This window comes from Copidosoma floridanum, unplaced genomic scaffold (assembly GCF_036245765.1).
Source record: "Copidosoma floridanum isolate Cflo_tuat_1 unplaced genomic scaffold, Cflo_Japanese_pri ptg000004l, whole genome shotgun sequence".
NCBI lineage: Eukaryota > Metazoa > Arthropoda > Insecta > Hymenoptera > Encyrtidae > Copidosoma > Copidosoma floridanum.
This window is the reverse complement of record NW_028321881.1, coordinates 37400782-37421633: the sequence shown is the minus strand read 5'-3', so window position 1 is coordinate 37421633 and position 20852 is coordinate 37400782. Positions and strand designations below refer to the sequence as shown.

The window sequence follows — 20852 nt, the reverse complement described above, 5'->3', positions numbered from 1 at the left end:
TTTAATGTTTTGCTGACAATAATAAAATGAATGTTTTTTGACATTAAACTATGTTTATGTTGCCTTAAAATTTTTTCAGTGCTGTGACATATTATGTAGATGTCATCTGATGCAAAGTTTAAGCCCCCTCTGTTTTTCAATAACGTTAGCTTTGAGATAACTGATGGTGAGGACCGCAACAAACTTATACATGTGGCACAATGAGTTTTTTTAAAATTGAAAATACTGTTGCACCAGCCTTGTGCCTGATTATATCATCAGAGTATTCTGATTCGATCCATGTATTTTGCTTGCAGTAATCGTGTTGGGATGAATTATAATTAGTGTGTAAATACTCATTGACTGGAAAAGTATGTGTCACCTTTGACTTTGTTGTTTTTCTAACAGGTTTTTTTACATTTTGTTTTTCGTGTTCTAAATTTTCTAAAACTTTCGATTTATTATCAGATGCAAGATCACTAGCATCAGAAATCATTAGAGTACGGTCTTGGGGAGTGCAATTAGCAGTAGCTGGTACTGACACGTTCATATTATTCAACAATAGTTTCTTATATGCTGATTGAAATTGCATAGTCGTTGGAATGTTTGAGAAACCATTCATGCGTCGAATCAGAGCAAAGAGCATTTCCACGTGATCCTGTCATATTTTGTAAGATAAAAAATATCTCAAGATTCTGGTTTTAAAAAGATCATTACACAATGCATGTAAGTTCTTAATAAACAATAAGACCATTAAAACCAGTACGAACAATGGTAGTTTTCAAAACATCTTTAAGAATATAATTTGTTTTAATAGAAGTAGTCACGGCCTTTTCCGATCTTTTAACTATTAGCACGTATATTTGCAAGTAACTTTCAATGTAGTTGACAAATTCGTCAATTTTTTTCTTTAATTCAGGCAATGATTCAATTGTCAAGGCTTTTTTTCCAGGTGTTTTGAAAAACAGATTTTTTGTATTTAATACATCAAATATGTCGATAAAAATTTTACAAAATTATGCCGTTGCACTGGCTCCTTGAAAATTGACATGATTTATTTCATTGTCGAGATAAATTAACGCTGATGACGCACTGGAACTTAATACTTGTGCAGCAAGGAAAACCTTCATTTTTCCATTGGAGAAATACACATGCCTGTTTCTAATTTTCCACACACAGTGCAATCCTTCTTTGTACTGCAGGACATTCAACTCAATTATGTAATTCCACATAATCCTTTGCGACTCCTTGTTTAATATTGGTCCTTTTAACGCAAAGTAATTTCCAACTAGTTTCAGCATGTGACAAGGGTAAAAAAATACGTAAATATCATCAGACGTAGAAGGATGCTGAAAATACGGTTTGAATTTGTTTTTATCTGTATAATCAGAGCGCGCGGTGGCTCGGTCGGCTAGGTCGTGGATTGGCACGCGGGAGACCGTGGTTCAATTCCCGGCCAGTGCGACTTTTATGGGCAAAGTACCTCTGTGTCTTTCACATGTGCTTTTTCACCACGCAATGCTCCTCGAGGAGGGTTTAGGCGACCTTCTCGCAGCAAATTTGCCTAATTCCCCCTACCCCCCTCCCAGTGATGGGGAGGCCTCCCATCCCTTTCCTTGTCCCTTTCCCAAGTGCTAAGTGCCCATAGTAGTGCCCTTATTAAAAAGGAGCCGGACGTAGAGCACTATAATATAAAAAAAAAAAAAAAAAAAATCTGTATAATCAAAGTTTGCCCCTTAAATCTTACATGATTTTTTATTTGAATCGTCCCCGCCGAATGTGACGCTTACAACACGTATTGAATGTTTATTAAGCTCGATAAGTATATCTTTTAATAAAATACATTTTTCTTCTCCAGGCAAAGAGTTAGTCAAATAATATGCAATAGGCGTTTTGAATCCACCATTGATGTTTACTAGCATAAATACCATTGCTTTACTAGCTTTTTGTCTTTCGCCCTTTTCGTTAACTTCTTCAAGCTGCCCGCCAAGATCAACCAAGCCCTTCCATTCATGTAAATTTTTGCAATAAAAAGACCATTTGTTGATATTTATTTCATTCAATGTCAAATTAAAAACAAGTGTTTGACCTTTCTATAAACTATTCTGCACCATAGTTGAAACGTGACTAATAATATCTTCAGGAATCCCCGGCTTATACTTAGCTGATCAACTCCAGGCATTCAATGTTTCTACACAGGGTAAGCACGTCAAAAAACTCTGTCTCACCATTTAATATGCAGCAGGAAAATGAAAGTGGAATGTTCTTGCAAAATTTTTCAATTGAAGAGGAAATGGAGTAGTGGGTTGACTATATTTCTTTCTATTTACAAGCTGTTGCACGTGTTCAGGCAAGCCCTAGAGTGGGGATAAAAAAAGTGTTTGTTGAAATAACAGAATAAATTACAAGAAAGGTAATGTATTTGTAACAATAAAAAAATGTATTCCAATGCTTCATTAATGATCTTGCTTCTTAAAAGAAAAAAATTATTGGAAATACTTGTAAGCACTAAAAAAAAATAAAAAAATAGTTACGCAATTCATAAAATCTTGCTAAAAATACTAAATAGGAAAAAAATCTCAAACTTGATGAAGTTAAATTAAAATTTAAATCAAAATAAAAATAATACTGTCAACTTAAGTTATCAATTCGTACTTATATAACCTCTAAATACTCTGCAGAGTATGTATCCTTTTTTTTTAAACTTCATACTAGTTCTTTGTAAGTATTTATTTTTTTCCAAACTTTATATTTGTTATTCCATGCTGCTTCAGTTAGGGCGTCTCTGCATGCTTTGTAACACAAAAAATTTTCCCATGCTGCATCAGAAAAAAAATCAGTCCTCCTAACATACTTGGTTTCAAAGCCATGCATGAAACGTATTTTTTTGATGGATGCAGTATCTCTAATAGTCAATTTATAGTGGGGATGTATCAATACGTACTTGAAAAATCCCCCGGTATGTCTTCAATGGCACGTGTCAAATGGGGTTAGAGTAGAAATTTGCTAGCTGGCGCGCTGAAATCGGGTGGCGCGAGATTTAAAAATAGAAACCCTCAAAAAAAAGAATGAATAAGTGATTAATTCGGAAATCCAGTAACCCGATCAATTGGAACATTAATATTCACGCTGATAATTAATTAATCAATAAATTGTTGATATTATTTCGTTAAGTACTGTGCATTATGGATCGAAAAGTAAATGAATAATTACAAATGCGTAAGTTAATAAAAAATGCTATGTAATAGCTTTACCGCGGCAGTTCCCGAGTGACACACGTCTGGTTTTTTTTTTTTTTAATTCAGTTTATAAATTTGTTTTCATTTCTTTTATAACTGTTTTGTTTGAAATTATACATGTGTCGTCAACAACTTTTTTCGAATACATGAAAATGAATATTGTTACTTTGATATTTCTTGTTATCAAGGCTATTCCATAATTTTATAATACTAAAATTACTTTTAAGGATTGAAACATAATTTATGCATTTTGAATCTCCTAAGAAATTATGAACATCCTATTGACGACAGAAAAAAGCCGGAGGCAGAAGCCTAAATGAGAGTACAATCAGTGCCTGTCTACTGCTATTTACTAAAATTTTAAATTTTAATCAGTAAATTTTGATAAACAAAATAAAAAATAGTTTTGTAAATATTTTAAAATTGTTTGCAGATCTTTAACAAGGGGTGATACTAATATTCAATTTTAGACTGCCAGAAGAATAATAATAAATGAAACAGTTCTACTAATGAGTAATCAAAATTATTCCGCAAGATTCTGAGACAAAATATTTTTCGAAATACCGTAGTATTTTATTTAAAAAAAAAAATTAATTATCTTTTAAAATAAATATTACAATAAAGCTATTTTTATGCTGCAGGTCATTACAAAAATTCAATAATTTATATTAAATGCAAGAAAAGCACCGTGATACCTTTAACAATGATACCATCGGGTAAGTGCAAAAAAAATTTTTTTCAGAGTAAAAGCAGAGATTAGAAGGGAAATTGCTGACTGCCATGCTACGGAGTGTGCCCACTTTTTTCCAGTAGTTCGAGCGCCCCGCCGCGGCCAAGCGGCCGAACCAGGCGCACATTTTTTTTTTTATTTGAGAAGCACGGTAGGGGTATGAGAAGAGTGGATTCGCGTGGAAATGTCCGTATAGGCGCACATTTTGAAGACGCGTGGAAGGGGTACACCGAATGTGCGCCTACGAGGAGAGGAGTGGAAATGTCGGCTATATAGCTGTATATATCTGAACGCACAGCCAAAGCAAGCAACATACGAGTTTTTCTTTTTTAAGAGTCTTTTGACTCTGCAACCGAGTACTATGTATATATTTAACTGACTTGCTCTCGCTCTGGCTTTAATGTTATCCATAAATCTTATTTAATTAAATCGTGGAACTAAATGCTCATTAATTATATACACAGAATTTTGATTTCAATACATTATCTTTTAACTTTCCCGTACTCTTAAAATTCCCAAATCCATTTATGTTTTCAAAAAATTAACCACTAATTTATTAATTTCACACATCCTAACTGCTGTAAACTGTAGGACAAGCTCCGGAGGATATCCATGAACATATGTGACTTCGAAAGAGTCACCTTCCGTCCTTTGGATAGCTAAGATGGTTAAGGCTTATGCCCCTTTAGAGATTGTTTTGCACTTAAGGGTTCAAATCCACTTCATGGTAGATATTTTTTTTTTTTTTTTTTTTTATTCAATGTATCATTTTGTCTTCATTTCTTTTATTTGTGTTTCGTTAAAAAAGTATATTTATATATATGTTGTCAACATTTTTTTTCGGATACATCAAATCAAATTATATTAATATTGGAACTTTGATACAAGGTAATTCTTTAATTTTATAATACTAAAATAACTTTTAAGGTTTTTAACATAATTTGTGTATTCTAAAACTCCTAAGGAATTGTGAACATCCTATTTACGACAAAAAAAGCCGAAGGCAGAAGAAAACTCATACCAATATTAATTTAATTTGTTTTGATGTATCCGAAAAAAAATGTTGACTACATATATATAAATATACATTTTTAACAAAACATAAATAAAAGAAATAAAGACAAAATGATACATTGAATAAAAAAAAAAATAAAAAAAAATAAAAAATATCTACCATGAAGTGGATTTGAACCCTTAAGTGCGAAACAATCTCTAAATGGGCGTAAGCCTTAACCATCTTAGCTATCCGAAGGACGGAAGGTGACTCTTTCAAAGTCACATATGTTCATGGATATCCTCCAGAGCTTGTCCTACAGTTTACAGCAGTTAGGATGTGTAAAATCAATAAATAAGTGGTTAATTTTTTAAAAACATAAATGGATTTGGGAATTTTAAGAGTACGGGAAAGTTAAAAAATAATGTATTGAAATCAAAATTCTGTGTATATAATTAATGAGCATTTAGTTCCACGATTTAATTAAATAAGATTTATGGATAACATTGAAGCCAGAGCGAGAGCAAGTCAGTTAAATATATACATAGTACTCGGTTGCAGAGTCAAAAGACTCTTAAAAAAGAAAAACTCGTATGTTGCTTGCTTTGGCTGTGCGTTCAGATATATACAGCTATATAGCCGACATTTCCACTCCTCTCCTCGTAGGCGCACATTCGGTATACCCCTTCCACGCGTCTTCAAAATGTGCGCCTATACGGACATTTCCACGCGAATCCACTCTTCTCATACCCCTACCGTGCTTCTCAAATAAAAAAAAATGTGCACCTGGTTCGGCCGCTTGGCCGCGGCGGGGCGCTCGAACCACTGGAAAAAAGTGGGCACACTTCGTAGCATGGCAGTTAGCAATCTCCCTACTAATCTCTGGTAAAAGTCAAAAAAGAGCCTTCTCAGATTTTTAGGCAGAAAAGAGTCTTTTTAAACTAAAAGAAAAGGCCTTTTTATACAGAGATACACTAAAGTATACTAAGCTGACGTAAGTTGGTATAACAAGACAGACTGAGCCTGACAAGGTTGATGTTAAGTCCAACGAATTGTTGCTCAAGATTATTCACCGACATTTTGGAGTTTTTATTTGCTCCTCACCCAGCTCTTGGTTGGTCATGTACTTCTGTATAAATCTACATGTTTATTATATACTGAAGAGTGAAACGAGAAGTTTATCAAAAACACATAAAAGCCTTTTAATTTATTTTTTTACTTCTATTTTAAGGTGGTAATTTAATGTATATGTTTTTATAGATCAATGACTTAAGCATAAGTTTATAACATGATCATCAATAACTAAACATCACGGGGTGCTTATTGGCCAATGATTGAGTTAATTAAGCAATAATTAATAACACAAGTGCCAATCATCACGTACCGTGGACTGCTACTGACCAATAATTACATTAATTAGGTGGCAAGTAAGTACCCCATGTTATTTGGTGATAAGCGCTTCTGTTTTCAACTAATGCTTTGTTAATCATGAAGATGCTCAGTAAGCGCCCCATCATACCTAGTGATTCATGATGATGTTATGATTTAATGATTTATTTATTGATATGTATATTACGTATATGTAGTACCAACTCAAAATCGGAGGAATAAAAATTAAAGGCTCTTTCTTATATTCGGTTTGAAAAGGCTCTCTTCTGTCTATAACTCTGAATATACTCTTTATTAAATTATTTTGATGAATTACTTAGAGTTAGGAATTGTGAAGACTAAAAAAAGTCTCTAACTACAAATTTATGTATCAATAAAAACGAGCTTTGGTCTATTTTTGCTCGCAAGAGCTTTCCTTAAGAGTTAAAATAGTATTAATAAATACATTTGTAGAACAAAATTCTTAAAAAATCTACAGTTTTCTAAAAAAATCAACTATCCGTCGTCAAAATTAAGCTATCCGTCGAAGGAGTTCCGTAAGTTTATTTAATAAAATCAACCTATGTCATGTGGTTGAAGATATCGATAATACGACTATGCTAATATAACTACAAAAAAAAATAAATAGCTGCCTTGCGTTGTACGGCTAGAAGTGTTTTCAGATGGTCTATCTTATTAACTACAAACAATCAGATAAATTTATGCAGAACATTGTGTGTCGTATTAAATATAAAATTTATGAACCGATTGCAAGGATTAAAAGTGCAATTTAAATTTTGAAATTTTAGTTCTTTTTATAGTTATTGATCTATAAAAATAGATATAGTGTTACTTTCAAAACAGAGGAAAAAAATTTTTATTAACTGTAAATGATTTACGTGCTGTCAAAAGATTTTGGTGACTGTTTCTGTAAAGTGATAATAACAATTTACTGGAGGTGAAAAGTAGGTAAACTGTTTATATACAACACAACTTTTTTTGTTTAAATCTATGCTCCGAGTAACAAGTGATTAAAACTAGTATGTATTCAATAAAAAAAGCTTCATTCAGTCTCTGTACGACTTTTTCTTAAATAAACGCACTATTGATAAAGACTAATGAATCCGCTTTGATGTTTGTACACATATGTAGTACAAATTTTGTCAATGTAATAGCCACAACATATTAAGGAGGTTTGGGAGTATCATTCAGGGAAGCGAGGAACGGGGAAAGCCTCTGCCCGTGCAGCTGGGCTCCCTTTTCCGCGCACCTCCTCTTGCAACTTGAAACTGTACGACTGAAATTGCTTATATTTTTAAGAAATTCCTGGCAAGGCTTGATTTTTTTTGTCGAGCATCTTCCTTTTATACGAAGTTACCTATGAAAACGCTTTTTTTTATTCCAACACATATAGAATATATCTTAATTCTAATTAAAAGGCAAAACTAACCTTGTTTTTTCATAAGAGACCGTGTTAAACTGTCAATTTTTTTCTCGAAAATTTTTCCTGGTGGAAAATCTAAAAAAATTCTTGTGGACTCCTAATGTACTCAAGTATAAAATACATTTTTTTTGGCACGTTTCTCCATTTTGAACTTTTTTTCCAAACCTCCTTAATAAGGAATGTTAACATAAGCAAAAAAATATCAGCTTACATGATTTGTATGATTAAAAACGATACCTATTATGGAGAGGGTTTTACGTGTAATCTTATAGTTATGATTTTTCTACGAAAATTAACTAAATCATCATCCTGATCTACAATGCGTAGTTATGTATGATCAACGATAATCCCAAAAATCGGTAAATACATTGTTTGTAAAGGAACTTTAATAATTTTATACCCAGGTGGTGCAGCTTAGAAAAATTCATGAATCGTGTGCACTTTGTTGTTATTTGTGTAAGCTCCACTCTTGATGTTACATTCAACTCTTAATGCGTTTATTTTTAGATTAGCTACAGGTAAGTCTGAAACACAAGTGCACGGAGAGATCTCTGGTACTACGGTAGTATGTATAGCCGCGTGCAACAGTGGTATAGTGCGTCGTATACGACTGTAGCGCCCGCGCGCCACAACGAAAGTATATGGCTTCTGCTACCGTAGTATACAGGCCTCCGTGCAACTGTAGTGCGTGAACTATACTACCGTTGCTTCTGACTTATACTACAGTTGCAACGCTGATATACTGAATTGGTATATTACCCCGCTTACCAACTTTGCTCGGGAGCCATACAAAATCGGTATTGACGGCCCAAGCAAATGTGCACACACACACACACACAAGTGTATATATATGTATATGTACGTCGTTTGATACGGTGGCGGTGGTGGCGGCGGCGCTGCACTATACGTATATATCTATAACCTCGTGTTTGCCGCTCGTTGGGATGTATATATATATATATATATATATATATTTATATATATGCATGCAATAAACAATATAATATTTTCTCGAGCTTCATACAGTACAGCATACTACTATACACCGGATGGAATCTAATAAACGCATATATATGCGCTGCTGAAAATAATGTATACAATAGGTAATTTTATCTGAAATAAAATAGTAATTAACTACACATACATCGTTTTCAACAGCTCTACGCGTTCTAAAATAGCCCTCAATAGTATATTGCAAAAATAAGGTTCATGCTGATAGCCTCTGTTTCGCAAAAAAGGACTCGTATTGTATTAGGCAAATGAATAAAAGATAATCATAATGAAAAACATGTATTTTAACAATAAATCATTTGAAAATTATTTTTATTTACAAATAGCAACGTAAATATTTTAACTACTTATTTTTGTCAATTACAATGAAATTAATCTCGTACAAATAGCAGTACGTATTCTGCAATCATTTGTAAAAAATATGTATATGTATATATATATATATATATATATATATATATATATATATATATATATATATATATATATATACACATTCCAACGAGCGGCAAACACGAGGTTATAGATATATACGTATAGTGCAGCGCTGCCGCCGTCACCGCCGCCGTATCAAACGACGTACATATACATATATATGTATATATATATATATATATATATATATATATATATATATATATATATATATATATATATATATACTTGTGTGTGTGTGTGTGTGTGTGTGTGTGTGTGTGCACATTTGCTTGGGCCGTCAATACCGATTTTGTATGGCTCCCGAGCAAAGTTGGTAAGCGGGGTAATATACCAATTCAGTATATCAGCGTTGCAACTGTAGTATAAGGCAGAAGCAACGGTAGTATAGTTCACGCACTACAGTTGCACGGAGGCCTGTATACTACGGTAGCAGAAGCCATATACTTTCGTTGTGGCGCGCGGGCGCTACAGTCGTATACGACGCACTATACCACTGTTGCACGCGGCTATACATACTACCGTAGTACCAGAGATCTCTCCGTGTGGTGTTACTTTTTAGAACTCGTTGAGTGAAATCCAATAGATGGCCTGTAGAAGCCTTAGGTCTAAAATTAATAATATAGCTGCTTTTGACAATACTTCGAAGCGTATTATAGTTCGGCTTAATATCAAGAGTTCTGTTGCGAGGTTTTAATACCTTCATCAAAATTGACCTGATATCTCCAATTTTATAATTGCCTGTTGGTAATACCATAACTTGATTGACAATATAAAAATTATTTAAATTTTTATTAATATTTGGGATTGAGTTGAATGACAAAAGTTCTACTTCCCCAAGAACGAAGCTGTGTTTTGGCGATAACTTAACCGTCGAACAATACTGTGCTTCTAAAATAGAAGAAGTACCAGAGAAGCTGAAAGCTAATGTTTCTTCTATGGTTGTCAAAATGTTACTAAGTGGTTTCTCCTTATATAAGAAAGTTAAATTTTTGATATCACTTATGATTATATTTGACCTTGTACATCACCTCTCCTCAACGCTCACGTTATATTTTGTGGCAGTACAGTCGTACTTAAGTACTTCTTGCTATCAAAACTATGCTTTGCCTCAACCAGAGTTACAATTAGAAACTCCACTTTAAGATTATCATTGTGACATTATTTCATATAATATCATCCTGTAAGTGGATGAGCAACCCACATTATTATTTTCTTTCTTGATTTATACACTTTTATTTTAAGTATATTAATTACTTATGTATTCAATGTCAGTAGAACTTCTTCTACGAGTTAATACTGTCAAATTCACATATTTGCGCGTTGGCAACAGCCACGGATAATTGTAACCAATAGCGTGCATCCTGCACGGCCACCAATCGCTGTGCTCCAAGCAACCGCATCAGCTTTGCACAATTTGTGTGCTGCCGTCGTGCTTTAGTCCGAGTCGCCCGCCCGTTACTTAAAGCCTCACCTCTCACGATCTTCATCACCAAGGTGCATTTTCGAGGAGAGACCCTCCAATCTTGTTCATTTCTTTTCTTCTAGCACGCCATTATAAGTCACTCTAAATCTGCATTGCCATGAGAAAGCACTGTGCAAAACGAAAAGTCTTCCTTTCTTTCTGACGAGAAACTCAAATACTGAAATTCAATTGTAATGCAAAGAAAAGTCAAAATAGTTAAATATAGTTTTCTTTTGTTATTTTTTATTAAGTGGTGTGTCAAGAGTGTATTAGTTTTTTGTAGTCATTTCATTTTTCATCTTTTCTTTCTTGTATTGGTCTTTTGGCCTTCTCAAGAATTATACAGTCTAATCTTAAACATACCTTACTAACCTTTAGATGCACCATTAAGTCAGTCGGTGGCTACATATCTTTAAAACTTGGAAATTCAAAGTGATCAGTGATCCGTTGAGGGTGAAATGTGAGAAAATAAATAAATACAAGTAAAGTGTATTTAAATTTTCTTGCGTTGATTTATTAATGCACAACGTTTCGCTGACAATATGCGTCAGCCTCATCAGGCTACAAAATTAAAATTAAAAAACACACAATGAGTGATCTGGAAGGCTCAAACACAAAAGTACAATAAATTTTAATGTAAATTGTTACTGCAGTTACGCGAGAATTCGTAAGTTTGGTTGACTTACTCGTCACCTGTCGTGCTATCGACTGACAATAAATTACAACAACAAGCCAGCGCTTATATAGGCAGAGCCGCAAAGGTAGACAGTAAAGGGCGATGAACGCGATCGGGACATTTAAACTTTCCTAGTAAAGGAAGGTATGCTCTAATAAAGGAAAGCACATCCTCCTTTCTATTGATGTTGTGTTTGTCGAGTTTTATATAAAGCATTTCGGAAATAATTCTTTTTTTGTAATTGGATTCTTTGTCAAGGATTTTAAAGTTATCCCAATCGAATTCATGGTCAAAATTGATTTGGTGTGCTCAAACAACGGAATCAGAGTTTTTAATTTTCATATGTTCACTAATGCGGACCTCCGCCGCTCGTTTGTTTCACCCACATATGACGCAGGACAATTTTTACAATAAAACTTTCTCGCAGAATTTCTCCAGGAATACGGGAAAAATAATTTTTTAACGACCCCGATTTTTTAACTACATTACGAAAACCTTTCAAAGCACTATTAATGACATTTCAAGCACTTTTGCTTTTAGTCTTCATGTCTTGCAAGGCAGCTTTAAGAACTGCACTTAAAGCACTACATTGTTTTTTATTTGATCAACCAATCTTTCTTTTCCTTTAGTATGTACCCTTTTTTCTCCCGCTATAATCCCATACCAAATTTACTTTTAACTTTTATAGTACTGGGCACCAGGGCAGCTGCTGCTCTCTTACCAATACTTGAATCTAAAGCTTTTACTCATTGCCAAGCCTTCTCAGCTAAAATTTTATCTGCTTCGTATCTCGTTAAACGTCGGAAACGCATGTTTGAATTTTAGTTAATTGCTTAGTGCAACGACAAAAATTTCATGATCATTAAAAATTAAATGCTTAGAACTGGATTCCTCTAACTACGTAGCTCCGTACAAATGCAAATAGATAAGCCATTGTGAGGATAGGAGGCGCGCTCCCATTATCTGTTCCTAACAGCATAATTAAAAAACTCATTATGGCTGAAACAAATAAATATGTATATATAAAATGTGATACCAGTTTTTAATGAACCATAGAATCACCCAATTTGAGCCAATTAAGTTGGAACGATCAGATTTTTATCATTGACTTTTTTTTAGCAGCTTGATTCACCTAAATCGGTTGTACAAATTAATTTGTCTTCAGGTTTACAAACTCCGATATAAAAATTGTACTTACTAAAAATTTGTATGGGCAAGCTGATCGCGATAAGGTAAAAAATAAAAAAAATGCTCTGGTTCCTAACGACGCAAGCAAAACAGGGAAACTTGAAGAAGCCTCGATTAGAGAACTAACCATTAGCGATCCCCGACCAAACTGCATAGCAAGGTGTTGGAACCATATAAAAGGCCAAGCGTTTGGGCAAGAAATCAGAGTTCTCTTCTGGAGGATAAACCCGCAGACAACTTTCTCACTTGGACGTACATACTGGAGAACAACCCCGATACGATATATCCAGCGATCGTCGTCAACGAGTGTTGAACGTTCAACCCGAAACTTCTCAGGATGTGTCCTTGACCTTACGACTAACCCGCGCTTGTTCAGCTGTCCCACCATATTCCGTTGACTATTTAAAATTGAATAAAGAGTATATTAGCATCAATTCTCTCTTCCTTCTATTATTTATTTTTCAAAACCATTTAATCCGCAAAATTAGACGTGACTCCGTAATCTTACAATATGATTTGTAAGATAACTCGAACTAGCGAACTAGAGTAACAGGCATCTGGACCCCACACTCTTAGTTCAACACCAATATATGTGTGGTTAAACTCCAAGGCTACCTAACCCCACCTGACGGCAACCTAGTGAGAAGCTCAGACGCACATATATAACAAATGTGTAACATACACATAAGGTACAGTAAGTAAGGAGCTCACCTCCTTGCCTACAATGACTGTTCTAACGTAATCAGCGTCTTCACGTATACATCATTGCTGAGATAGCCTAACCTCAACTGGATAGACCTAGTGGGAAGCCAGACGGTGTATACGTGAAAGAAGCAGTGTAGCCAGGACACACTCTTCTGATTAAATATAAGTACCAGCCACAGCAACTTTTGCCCGATTCGAATAGTACTCCTCAAGTCCAAAGAATTTTTCAGGCTATGAAGCGCAAGCTTAGGCCTAAATTAATAATATTCTAGTTACGTCTCTCTGACGTAACACTAGCTTTTAAATCTTGTCGATTTTTTGAAAACGCTATATCATGCTTTTTGTACGCTGTGCCCAGTGGATTTACTTCAGTATCCACTTTAGCAAGACGCTTAGCAAGCTTAGTACCTGGATCGCAATACTGATAGTCTGACAGATGAAGCTTTTTTAAAAAAAAATTAATTATTTTATTAATAAGACCATGTCTTCTCTTACGATGCATGATGATGGTTAGTCTTTAGAGGTTAAATCATAACTTCGAGAAAATAAATAATGTATTTATAGTAGACAAATTCGTTGCAATAAAGAGCTCAAACTACATAAGTATTGTACTTTTTAGTTCAAAGATTAGTTGTAACTGATATTCATACAGTACAGACATAGAGTTTAAATCGTAATCCATAAAATAACAAGTTCCTAATTTTGACGCTATTGTTAAACAAAAAAAAATCGTTCGAATTGACATGGCGAACTACTCCCTGACAATATTCGCGCAGTAGTTTGCGGTCTATCTAATTGTAGTAAAACTAATAGCTTATTAGATTTAATCGTGCATCCCAGCGGAGTTAAGTTCGAAAATGTGTACATGTATTCAAAATTGCTACATCAACTAAAGTACAAGTTTTTTAAAGAACTATTAAAGGTTACAGAGGGTGTGACATGCTTATCTTTCAACGAACATGAAACTGTAGCCTCACAAGATGATGCTTTATTAAATTATATAATAATAATTTTAATGATATAGCTTGTGAAAAACAAGATAATGTAAGGGCCTTTTTTTGTAAAAATGTGAAATGCTTATATCTTTGTCAGTTATATGCTCAATATGCTCAAGTACCAAAGCATCTTATCAGGGATAACGTTAATTTTTTAGTTTTATTTCATCAAGATGAAGTTAACTTGAGGCATGTGGATGATGATCATGTATTTTTGAGAGATCTCATGCAGTAACTATCTTTGCAGCTTCTCTTACCCGATTGGCTACCTCTTCTACCGATTCTTCCCAGTCATTGGTGGCTTCCACCTCCATTATGCTAAAATGAACCCACAGTAAGACATCTGTAACACCGGGCTGCAATTAGCGTTTGTCATCATGAAAATTTAACGCAGTTTTTGGCTTTTTTCTCAGTTAAAAGCTGATGATGGCGCTAATAATTTTTCTTGCTGATGCATCATACTAGTATTATCACGCAAACACAGAATTTAATCATCACAAGTTATAGTAGTATTCACAACGGAATTTTTAATGTCTTTGGTTTTTTAAGTGGATTTTGATCTTGTATTTTTATACTTTACATTTTTCTCCTTGATCCTACGTTTTAACATGACTTTCCCGCTGCACTAATCCTTCATTAGACCAACAATTTTTTTATCAACGAGTGGTAAATTTAATTCGTTATCTGAATGATAGTCTAAAGTATCGAATTCCTCGACATTTTCACACATAACATTATGAACATTTTGGTTAGTTATTTACACACGAGACTATCAGTCTAAGTTTACAAAAGTTCACTATTATCATTCATTTTATTTGTTATGAAACTACAATAAAATTTATGTACAAGTGTTTTTGTCAGATCCAAGACACTAAATTCAACATATATTGGTTTTTTAATACAAACATTAGTATGCAATAACTATATAGCCACAAACTGCTCGTCAAGTATGTCACAACTATGATAATTTGGTCTTGCAATTTACACCTCCGTACCGTATCTTCCCTCTCACTTGTTAACAAGCTTACCATTTTCCATAGTTTTTCCATACATAGCATTATTAAATAACTTATACAATATCTTTTCAAAGTTATTTTTTGCATTTTTATGCTTTTCACTGTTCAAGTGAATGTATTTTTTAAACCAAGGACTTTCATAAAACAGCATGACTCTATAAATCTTTTTTATATTGAGACCACGACTTACAGCTTGCTTTAGCGGCTGATAGCAAATCACATAACGTCTTTCGTCGTAAAGAGTAGTTATCAATTCCTTTTGTTTGGATCCATGAGATGTCATACGTTTAGCACAGAATGGTAAATCCTTGTGAGCGTTTTGAAGATGTTTAGGATATTCTGGATCCACTTCGATTATTTAACCAATATGAGCATCATCTAGTACGTGTAAAATACTCAATGAGTTCACATTTATAATTCAATTAAAACCTTCGTAAGGTAATGGTTGGGTCATGGTCCATCTATATAAATTATTAACATAATAATACACTAAACATTGTTCATTCCTATTCGATTGATAGCCTTTTTTCATATAGGAATTATTAGCTATGGCATATCATTGCAATATTGGCTTATTTCACCTGGTATGTCTTCCTCTTTAAACAAAACTTTGTCTATGTCAGTCAATAATTCTAGTTTAACCTATAACTGAAATAATATGTCAATTTCAAGAATTAAACTTATAAATTTAGATGAAATATATCATGACTAACAAAAAGTATCAATTATTCACCTTTGTATATTTTATCATATTGTCTTAAGTTAAGCCAGGTGTTGTGTAGTAATGGACTGGGTCTAATTAATACGTCTCAATACAATGATAACCAGGAGACAAAGTATAATCATACGGGTATACCCTTTTTCTTTTTAATATGTTTATCTGCGCTGTAGTATGCTGGTCATCTTTAGTGTGAGACATTTGATTCAGATCGTGATAACAGTTTATACCCGCATTTTCTCACATAGTTTATTACATGTTTTGGATTTAATTACATGCGTAAACTAGAAAGAATTTATAAGTCCTTATCTGATCTGTTTCATTAACATTAAAAAAATTACTGGCATAAATATTATTTTATAAGAACTTCCCAGAACAATTTTGTTGAACTAGAATTTTTTGATCAATTTCAATTAAATCGATTTTATGATATTTACTCAGTTGTAACTTACGAGATTATATAAGTTTTTGTTATTTTTTATCTAATATAAAATCAAATAATATGAGACTACTTATATAGGAATTTATAAAACTTAATCAGATCCTTCCCTTGTAAATCAAAAAAATTACTGGTAAAAATGTTATTTTATGAGAACGATTTAGAGTGGTATTGGTAAGTAAGAATTTATTGGTCTGTTTTAATTTAATTGATTTTATGATTCTTACTTAATTATAATTATTATTTTTGTGAAGTATAAAATCAAATAAGATGTGAGTACTTATTCAAGAAATTTTATTGAGAGCGTGATAACAGCTTATACTAGTATTTCCTAAAAAAATTCATTACATATTTTAGATTGAAATACATGCCTATTATTATGCCGTATTTTCCTCAGAAACTTTCAAAAATGGTGCATCGTGCATAATAATGTTGATGTGTAAGATATAAAAGTTAGTTACAATGCAACGAAGAGTAGCCAAAGATAGTGTCACAACACTTATGAAACTTACACTTTGACGCGTTAGTGTACCCTGTAACAATGGTATTCCATCGGTCGCGTGTCCATTTAGTAACTTGTCAAGGATTATTTGATTTAGTCTAAAGAATTTTGTATGGCTTTTTTCCTTGAGATTCCATTTTAATTTTTTTAGGTTTTCCTTTTCAGCTCAAATCTGCATAAAAAATTTAAGTTATTGAAATATGTATTCGAGAAAAATGTTTGTTAAAGCATGTGTCTTAAGTAAATGAGGAAAATTAACTTTTGTCATCATATAGTAGATTTACCTATTTTAGCAACCCACTAAATTACCAATTCTTTTACTCAAAAAGCACATCGAAAAGTTATGAAATTATATTCATACAATTACTGAAATGCAAAATTAAAAAAATACTCTAGGTAAAGCGTCAATACATTGGTATCTTAAAAAACTCCTGCTCCAAGAATTTATATTTCATGCGATGCCAAAATGTTTGCAGTTGTCATTAAAATACATCTTAGGACGAGGAAAAAAAAGCTATGCACGAATTAAGTAATTATAGATACATTGCAATATGCAGTGAAAAAATCAATGTATAAACGTTTAAGCCAGCCTTTTAAAGAGGTAAAATGATACAGTCGTTTTTACAGCGACTGAAGTAAATTTAATATTAACATGTTCATGACAAACTTAATATAGTTAATCGATGCTTTTATGAGTAAAAACAACCTACAAGGCTTCCAGAATAATCGCATACAATCATGAAACTTTATTATAATAACCATAAGTACCTTATGATTATAATTGATTTATGAAAAACAGCACATAAAATAACATACGAACGGCAATTATAGAGATTATACGATATTGATGGGGTGTTTTCGAGAATGTATATGTGTGTATGATTTATTAACTTATTTAAAATTTGTTGAATGAAAATTCACAAATGTATCGATAGGATCCTTCACACCAATATTACTGTAGAAGCTAAATAAAAAAGATTCCGTTGAATCACGTTTACAAAAGTTCTTTTGAAATTCCATTAAATTCAATAAACACATACTATGCTGATATTCCTCTTAAGGTCAAGTAAAATTATGCGATACAAAACTCTTATAAAATTAGTGATAAATATTAAAACTTTCTATAAGTTTGTACGCGTAAACACTCGATTTCATCTAGGATACTGCACACCAATTACTCTAAAAGTAGAATAGTAAATAGTACGCATGTTAAAAATTGCTCTGAAATTTTCTCTTAAAATCCCAAAAAATTTAAAAAATAAAACAATACGGAAATCCCTCTTCAAGTCAAGTGAAACTATACAGTACAAACACTGATAAAATCTGTAATAATTATCATATTTTTCAAGTATGTACGCAAGTATTTGCTTATAATCTATGTAAAGTATAAATATCAATAAAAATATTTTTTTAATCAAATTAAAATAAAACTACTGGTTAGAAAAAGTTATCTAGATCATAAAGTAACAACTTTGAAAGGGCCTAAGCGTGATAGTCTTTGTTTGAGTGTACTATTTTTACTAGATGTAAATGAAAGCTCTGAAACATTCTAATAAATTATTATGTATACTCACCAAACTCTGCTGTGTCGCTATTTTGTTTTCTAATTTTTACTTTAGACGAACTTCCGTTTCTTTCTGCCTTTGTTGCTCGAACTCCTGTCTTTCAATCGTGGCTACAATATTCGATGACTGCTCAATTTCCGATGCTGATTCTAATAAATTTATTGGTGTATATCGTACACGTTCACTATTAATTTTGGTTTCTAACTCTTCGTCGTTGTCTAGATAACACAACAGTTTTTGGAAAAATATACTATTACAGTGATCCACATTTTTGTTTATATTATTACTGCTTCACTATACCTGCATAAAATACGACACGAGCCTCTCGTACAGGACCACCAAGAATTTTGAATTTCTTGGCTCTATTACATGATGGCGAGTAATTAGGTATTCTTACACTATCAATTCTATCACAAAACAAATCCCCGTCACAGTATTTTATGTACAACCGCATATTAACACAAGAAACTCTAGTTACATTTACAGCAGCTGACAGGTTTTGTCCGGTGCACGTGCTAGACGTGCTGCTGCTGTGCTATACGTGCGTAACGTATGACATGCACCACATGGGTACTGGGAACTGGGAGAGGAGGGCACAAAGAGAGGAAGACCGTCATTTTTCTATATTACTCTTTATAATATATGGTTCGTTCGATTCAGTCAGTCAGAACGTCAGAACGTTGCGGTCTGTTGAGTATATCCTTAGAGCAACGTTCTGAGAATATACCTAGTGGTATGTAGAAGGATACTGTTCAGCTGGTAATGTGTGTATCAATGTGTATACAATAAGTATACAGAACTAATCCAATGATGGAATCAGAAGAATACGTGAATCCGCATTTATTTAAGATATTGGACGGATTATTAAATATTTACCTGAAGCTACGATATTTCTGTCCAATCTTCTGTCTCTGTGTATGCATATTTATTTACAAATACAAAGAAGGGGATAAAGTTCTTTCGTTAAAACAACAGAACTTTAAGTGGCACTGTATATTGTACACTATATAAGTGTGTATTCGATTTTTTTAGAATAATTAACTCTCGTAAGAACTCAAAAATGATAGACTTTTTTACGTGATTATGTATTTTTTGAAAAGTAACAATTTTTATGACATTGAAACAGAAGTGATACGTCTCATGAAGTCTTTTTAAAATCTTAACATTTATCAAGATTTTGCACCAGGAATTACTGAAGAAAACAGCTTTCGTAAAAAAATTTAGATGAATACGGTATCTAGTAAAATCTCATAAAATCTTTTACGCGTATTTACTTATTTATGTGTATAAAAAACTCTTTCAAATAAAGCAGTTTGAATATCATAAAAATTTTACTAGCAATTCCTTGTTTATTCTGACAAACATCGGTAATCATATACCAGTTATCGTACCATTTGAGAAGAATACAATTTGTGTTGGTTAGACCTGACATAAACTAATAAAAAAAATTATCTGATAGTATCTTCAGTATTTTTATATAATTTAGTCTTATCAATTCTCATTAAAATTATGCACTCACGTAATAAAACATTTTATGCAAGAAAATCCTCTTACAGACAAATAAAAATATTTGGTGCAGAAAAATAAAAACAGAATCTGGTAAAAATTTTATGAGACAAATTTTTTTTCTGGTACAACCAATCTAACTTTTATCAGATTTTACAAGTTTTTATAAGTTACTATCAACCGGGTAAGCGTTTTAATTGCATTAAAAAAAAAATTTTATTCTTCTGTTTTGTATTTTTCTGTGGAAATTAAGGTAAATTTACCAATGCTTAGTCACAAAAAAATTGGAGCCAAAGCCTGGCTACAATCACAATTTAAAAATTCACACGAATTTCTGTAGCTGTAAAAGATTTTTTTCTAATATTTAACGCTTAGAAACTATATACACTTGATTTCCAAAAGTTATCTTGATGATACTTTAATCCTAAGATTAAAAAAAAAAGTTTTTTTAGAAAGTGACTTTGATCAACTTTTCTAGATTTTAGAACATTTGTCGATGTAACCTCATTTTTGATGCGTCCCAATAACTTGCCAATGTAAATTGTGTACAATTTATATGAACGGCCAGTTGTTGGGACTCGAAGTTTTTGCTGCAGGGACAATTTTTTTTTATTATAATCAAGAACTGAGACAGTCTACTAACTTAAATAATACATAAAAACTTTTTTCCTATGTTTGAAAATAACTATTTTTTTCGGTACTGATTAGAATTTGTTATAACTATCAAATAGTAGCCATTAAGGCTTAAATTTTCCTTTTTATAATAATTATGGAGTATTTCAGAAATTAACCTACTTAGGTGGCCAAGCATTTACTTCACTTTTGATCAAATTGGAAGCTCTTGAGAAATTAGTTAAATCTGTCTGAATACTTAATA

The 20852-nt window shown here is 32.7% G+C and overlaps 1 protein-coding gene across 4 annotated transcripts in view; it reads left to right on the top strand.

Moving 5' to 3' along the window:
• LOC106643107 (queuine/queuosine transporter SLC35F2) overlaps positions 1-20852 on the top strand; it is a 351068-nt gene that overhangs the window by 35292 nt on the left and 294924 nt on the right. The gene's annotated exons all lie outside the window — the stretch shown is intronic.